The sequence below is a fragment of the Papaver somniferum genome, chromosome 7 (assembly GCF_003573695.1).
Source record: "Papaver somniferum cultivar HN1 chromosome 7, ASM357369v1, whole genome shotgun sequence".
NCBI classification, from domain to species: domain Eukaryota; kingdom Viridiplantae; phylum Streptophyta; class Magnoliopsida; order Ranunculales; family Papaveraceae; genus Papaver; species Papaver somniferum.
Genome location: NC_039364.1, coordinates 166,702,852 through 166,710,472, shown reverse-complemented (window position 1 = coordinate 166,710,472; position 7,621 = coordinate 166,702,852).

Sequence of the window (7,621 nt, the reverse complement as noted above, 5' to 3'; positions counted from 1 at the left end):
CATCCTTACCGACTTTGGATGTATGCTCATGGTCAAAGATCTTAAGCTTTCCAACCAAGGTGTTTCTGGAAAGATTATCGAGGTTATTCCCCTCAACGATGGCATGCTTCTTAGAATCGTATCTAGATGGCAGCGATCTGAGAATTTTCATCACAGTGTCCTTTTTAGGAATAGTCTTACCCAATGCAAAAGATGCATTAAAAATTTCAGACACTTTGTGATTAAACTCATCAAATGTTTCTTCATCTTCCATACGAAGGTTCTCCCAATCGGAATTAAGGTTTTGAAGCATAGCATCCTTTTCACTGGAGTTGCCTTCAAATACGGTTTCTAAGATATCCCAAGCATCATTATATCTAGTGCAGTTTGTCACATGATGCTGAAGATTTGGGGTAATGGCATGTATGATAGCATTCAAACCTCGGAATTTTGCTTTGCGGCAGTTATCTCAACAGCGGAGTATTCACCAATAGGTTTGGGAACGTTTACATCACCGACTGCCACAACGGGAGCATCATAGCCATTAACCACATACACCCATGATTGAAAATCACGTGATTGAAGAAAAGCTCGCATATCAATTTTCCACCATAATTAATTGGAGTCATCGAAGACTGGTGGTACGTTAATAGAGATAACACCTTTGTCCATAGAGTCAGATCGCTACAAACACAGATTGATGAGGTCTTAGCGTGTTTGCCTGCTCTGATACTAATTGAAAAAGCGGGGGTCTAACAACACCACCCAATATTTCACTTAGCAATCTGTATGGACTAATTCCGAAATACTTTGCTAGAGAATCAACTAGACAGTCAGACTCAATCTAGATAAAAGTATCTCAAGGAGTTAATATCTCTCTCTTGATTTGATTTTTACTCAAGCTAAAAACAATAGCGAGTCTTTATCAAATACAAGGAATACTTGGACGGTACCAAAGACCAATGTCCAAGGATCAATCAATATCAGTCAACAACCTAAGGTTGGATTTCCAATTGATGATCGCGAACACACAACCTGTATTATTTCAATTATATAAAATATGATGCGGAAAAGAAATAACACAGACACCAGAAATTTTGTTAACTAGGAAACCGCAAATGCAGAAAAACCCCGGGACCTAGTTGATAGACGCATTTTTTTGTCTAATTTTTCCTCAATGTCCGTATTGTTGGAACTCTATTTTTGTACTAATATTGTGTTTTTATGTATTTTTAGGAAATAAACATTTTTGGAAAATTCGGCTCGAAAAGTTGATTTTGGCGCCCGGAGGACAAGTGTTATCCGGACTCTCGCTTTTGGATAAGGGGTAGCCTAATTACTAAGGGGCACCCCCAGGTCACCCCCAAGGCATCTGCTATTCGCACCCCAGTTCAGGATAGGGGGCATATCATCTTCAACATTCAAATTCGTTTTTTGGCGGGAAATTAAATTCTCAACTGGCAGAAGTTTGATCACAAAAATGAAGGGGTTACGGGTCGATTCAATGGCTGAAATTTGATAGAGAGATGTGATATAGGTTAAGGAACACATTTTGGGCAGTGGGTTCGATCGGAATTGGCTGGAAAACGCGTGATGATTCACACACCCAAAACAGAGCACGTGTACTGTAACACGAGCAAAATTGAAGTTCTTGTGTGCATGGAGGAGTTCTAATAGCGTTGGAAGAGTGCCGAGACGTGGAGAAGGCTAACTAGAGCGTGCAGGATCAAATCTAACGCGTGCATGGGCTTAAAAATAGAAATTATCGTTATTTTTGGCAGCAAGGAATAATCGAATTAAAGAGAGTATATACGCAATCAATGGTCGGATTTTTGGCCTCAATTCACTATAAATACACGTACAATTGAAGCTAGCAAGTTTGGAAAGTCATTGGGAGAGAGTTAGAGCCGAGAGAATCAAAAGAAGAGGTCGACAGGCGAAGAAGTTCTGCTGCTGCTCAGCCAAGAACACGAAGAACATTGTACAATCCAGGAGAGTCGTTGACTAGTGTCACATATTTGTGACAATTCTCAGTTCCTTTCCCGCGACTTCGGTGTTGTGCTTACAACACTTATAAAGTGCCGTTGTTCCCTGACGCTTTCAGTGGGTCGCAAAGAACGGTCTTAAAACGATTTTCTTCTTATTTCATCATTTGTAATCAACTTTTGAGCATTAATAAAATCTTTTGAGTATATTTCCAACACGATGAGAGGCTAAATTCTTGGTGATTGAGGCAATGGAGGATCTATTCACTCATGTTTGATTGGTAATATTTTTATTTATAATTTCTTTAATTATTTACTTTATTTAATTCACTTGGATAAATATAAAAAAAAGGGATAAAATGGTTTTCTTAATTAGTTGTGAATCAGTTTGATGTTTTATGCTTAGAATAATTCTTTGATAAATCATGCTTAAGGATTACAACTTAATATTTGGACACCCTTTAAATTAAAAAGTGATTTAATAAGAAAAAGAGATTAATAATAATTTCTGAAATATTATTTATAACCAATCAACTTGAAGTGGTAGTGAATCCTGAGCCTTAATCCTTCTAAAATCTTGACATTACTATTAATTTCCTTCATTTATTTATTTGTTTAAATCTTAAAAAAAAAAAAAAGAGTTACCTTCACAAGTTCGAAAAGAACCCCTTTTACCACTATCTACAACAACATTTGAAAAAACATTAAATTTTTGGCGCCGCCGACGGGGACCTGTGCTTAGGTAGAATTTTTTTTTTAGGTTTATTATTATTTTTTTTCCTTTTTACGTTTCTTTTAGTCTTTGATTTGCAGGTTCGAAGTGGAGTACTAAGGACCTTGGAAGGAAAAGCTTAAAGCGAAAGGAGCGAAAGAGGAATTTTTATATATATATATATATATATATATAGAAAAGAGAGAAGAAAAAAAAAGAGAGATTTTTTTTTTTTGTAGGTTATTTTTCTTTTTCTTTTGCACTTTACTTTATTTGGACTTTGGACTGGACTCTTGGACTTTATTATTTTTTTTTTGAAACCCTACGGAAGGGTAGTTAAATACAAACTGTGTGCAGGGAAGGACGGTGATTACAATATCACCTCGGCCCCTCGGGTTCGCACACGGCATAGGAGTCGTGGCCCGAATCGACGACAACGGTTCATCCCCCGTCTGGTACGGGAGGTAAGTCCAATCGAAACACTCGCGAATCTCCTGTAAGCGAGTTACTGTATTCCTTAAGGTGATCATTGATTGAGGACGAATTTGGACTGTCTTTATTTTCCTAGTAAAGGGCAAGGCCTGGCCTAAACAAGATAAGGGTTCGGATTTCATCACCGCTCCCTTCTTGCCCGCTTTAGGAGAACAAAACCTAACGCGAACCCAAGCTTTAAAATCTGATTAGAAAGAGACCTATAGGGTATCGAGCTTGTTAGGAAAAATTTTCGAAGGATATTGGTTATTCTTTTAGCATACTTTGAAGTTCATGACGGTTTCTGTGAGTTGAATGCGTGACTGCGCCGCCTTGTACTGCGGTGAGGCCTTGGGTATCAAAGCTCCACTGAGCTTCCCTCGCCTCAATTCAACTTACTTTGACTCGGATTGATTCCATAGGGTAACGAATTCCATTTCGAAAGATAGAAGTTGGTCTAGAAACAATCTAAGTGAGCCATCATGCTTGTTGTTTGCTAGAAATCTCTAGGTTTGCTGTGGTAAAGTCGAGTCATCCTGCTGTGTGATTGCTAGAACCTTCCTGTTAGGATTTTTATTTCTTTTTGATTTTTATTTAGTGTATGCCCGATTTTGTTAATAGGGCTTGGAAAAGAGATACTCTAGGTCGATTGATTAGCGAAAAACCTAGTAGTTCTTCTGATATAAGCAGGGAGCTCGAAGATTGTTCTTTTGAGAGCCCTGTTTTTGGAAACTTCAGTTTTGAGAATTTATCTCTAAGTGACAAAAGTACCCCTAGTACTCCAGTTGTGCCAACGATGGCAACTTTGAAAGATTACATGTTCCCAACTAGGACCAACCGAGCTTCGTGCATTTAATTGCCAGCCACTACGGCTAATTTCGAGATAAAACCTAGTATTCTCCATCTGATCCCTATATTCTTAGGAAAAGATGATGAGAACCCTTATTTCCATATTAGGGACTTTGAGGAAATTTGCGGGACAATTAGAATAAAAGACCTTACTGATGAAGTCTTGAAACTTAAAATGTTTCCCTTTTCCTTGAGAGATAAAGCCAAGACCTGGCTGAACAACCTACCATCTGAATCCATAGAAACATGGCAGGAACTTATCGTTGCCTTCTATATGAAGTTCTACCCTAAGCATAAAACTGCAGCTGTTAGGCAGAACATTAGTACTAGTGTGTAACAAGAGGGAGAGTCTCTTTATAGGTTTTTGGAGAGATTCAATGATATCCTGTCCCAGTGTCCTCACCATGGATTTGATAAGATGAAACTTGTAGAGATTATTTATAATGGTTTAGACTATTCGACCAAAGCCATGGTCGAGTCTATGTGCGCTGGTGAGTTCACTAGTAAAAATGTTGATGATGCTTTTACCTTCTTAGGAGCTATCGCTGAGAAATCCCAACAGTGGGAGTCTTGTGTGGAACCCCCTAAAAGACTCTTAGTCAATAGAAGTAGCACCAATATGGTAGATACAAGTTTTGCGTCAGATGCCAAGTTTGCTGCTTTATCTAGAAGGTTAGAAGCGTTGGAAATGGGTCAACCTAAAAATAAGTCCCTTGTTGAACCTAATAGAGCCTCTCAAATCTCTAGTTGTGGAATAGAGCCCGATAACTCATTTTGGGAAGGTCAGGTTAGTGAAGAGCAAGCTCATGCTGTCTATAACAATGCTAGGTTTGAGAACCGTCAGAAGTTTGACCCCTACTCAGAGACCTACAACCCTGGTTGGAGAAACCATCCTAATTTCTCTTGGTCTAAGGGCCAGAATCAAGGCCAGTCTAGTAATTCTCAGCCTCCCCCAGGTTTTGGTTATACTAAGAACCCTTCAGGACAGACCCAGAACCCATCTGAGAATAGAATAACTAGCTTAGAGGAAACCCTTAGTATATTAAGGAAGAGCCAGGAAATGCTATCACAAAGCCAGGAAATGTTAGTAAAAAGGCAGGGTAATTTTCAAGAGGAAACCAAACAGAATTTTAAGAATAGTGCCCAGTCTTTTGCTAAATTAGAACTTCAAGTCGGCCAAATAGCTAAGTATATTAATGAGAGAGAGGAAGGAAGGTTCCCTAGTCATACTGATCCTAACCCTAGAGGATAGAAATCGTACAGTCATGTTAACTCTGTTACGACCCTTAGGAGTGGAAGGAAAGTTGATAATAAGGTCGACATACCTGAAAGTGAACATGTTGTAGTTCACCCATCTAAACCAGAGAATGAAGAGACTGATAGAGTCTCTAAAGAGACCAATGAGGGTCATGTTGAGTCTAATTTTGTTCCCAGAGCCCCATTCCCACAACTGCTAGTTCCGACTAAGAGGGAGTCCAACTTTAATGATATATTGGAGGTTTTTAAGCAGGTTAATATCAACCTTCCATTATTAGATGCAATTAGGAAGATTCCTTCTTATGCCAAGTTCCTTAAGGACTTGTGTACGCGAAAGCGTAAGCTTAGTGTCCAGAAGAAAGCCTTCATAGCTAGTCATGTGAGTTCTATTATTCAGAATACCACTACTCCTAAGTATAAAGACCCAGGGTCCCCTACCATTGCTTGTACAATAGGTAAGTACCGTGTTGAGAGACCGTTGCTTGACTTAGGAGCCAGTGTGAACTTACTGCCATACCATGTGTACCTTAAGCTAGGACTTGGTGAGATGAAACCTACACAGATGACACTTCAGTTAGCTGATAGGTCCGTTAAAATTCCTCGTGGTGTGGTCGAGGATGTTCTCATAGAGGTCGACAAGTTTATATATCCGGTGGATTTTGTTATCCTAGATACCCAACCTATCCCTGACCCAGAGAACCAAATACCAGTGATTTTAGGTCGCCCGTTTTTAGCTACATCCAATGCGATCATTAACTGTCGAAATGGTATTATGAATTTGTCTTTTGGTAATATGACTATTGAGCTGAACATTTTTAATATTAGTAAGCTACCCTCTGAGCTAGATGACACGTTCATTGAAGAGGTCAACATGATAGGAACCTTAGTTCCAAAGTCTGTACCAAACACCGAATCGGAAGATCCATTAGAGAGTTGTCTAGCCCGTTTTAGCATGGATTTCGACGATGATAGCAACATTGAACAAGTAAATGCTCTGTTGGATTCTATTCCTATGTTAGATACCGATAGATGGACATCTAGGTTTGAACCATTATTAGCTACCGAATCTACCTTAAGCCCTTATTTCGAAGAGCCTAAAGATCCTCCTAAGTTGGACCCCAATTATGCATTTGTAGGCCCATCTGAGATTTTGCCTATAACTTCCGATTTGGATAGTGATCATGAGATTTGGCCAGTAATCGTGCTTCAACATAATAAGGAAACTCTAGGTATGACCATAGAGGATATGAAACATATAAGTCCTATAGCTAGTATACCTCAAAAGAATTTATAGGATGAACCACCTGATTATAACTCAGAGAAAGCAATTGACCTTTTCAGGAACCGGATAGTCTAGAAATTTGGAATATTGTGACTAGTTTATCTAGAGACACCCAAAACTCTAAGTTTGGGGGTAGAGAGTGTCAATTATCCCCAGTAGAAGTCCCTAACTTGGGACTCAAGCCTAGTGCATCTGAGGTATCGCTTGAGTCTATTCAGACTCCACAACCTGATCCGCCTGATACTGTTCAGGAAGGAATCCATATATTAGAAACCCGTTTTTCGGATGAATCTATTTTTCAAGACACTCTTATGAATCCCAACTGGAGGCTCTGGATAGATCTGGTTGTCTTGCAAGAAACCTAGATGAGGATGTGCTCCTTCTGTTCATTTTTCTGAGCCAGTGCAGTTGTCTCATATTGGTGTTAGCTCTATTTGGTATTATGGACCCACAAATTTTTCGGCTATTGGTATATGACATTGGAAGGTGAAGATCCTTTTTGAGATATTTGATGCCTGGCTGAAGACTTTAAACTTAGCACTTCTTGGAAGGTAACCCAATCTCATGCAACACGGTAATATCCAATAGTAACCGTTTCTCCTTGTTCATGCTTTTAATTTCATCTTTAGAATATTGAGGACAATGTTAGATTTAAGTTTGGGGGTATGGGAGAAACTTTTTAGTTGCAATAAATAAACTCCAGAGCCTAAAAATTTACGCGTATTTAGGATGGCACTAACCAATCTAAGTGGATGGAAACATTTTTGTTTTAGGAGTTGAGGAACCAATCTGACTAGATGGAAACATCTATAGAGTCTATTCATAAAAGCACAGAGCTGAGGTGTTAGAATTAACATGATAGTTTCGCCATATCTCGTCGAGTCCTTTTCACTTTCTATTTTTAGTTTTCTTTTATTTCAAGTGATTTGGTGGGGCACACGATTCAAGTTGTTACCTTTGCTAGGGTGAAATAGAGTGACTGAGTTACCTTTCCAAAAAAAAAAAAAAAAAAGACCAGACCAGTAGACCAATCGGAATAAATACTAACACTTGGATAGCAATATGTGTGTGTTCTCCCTATTTCCG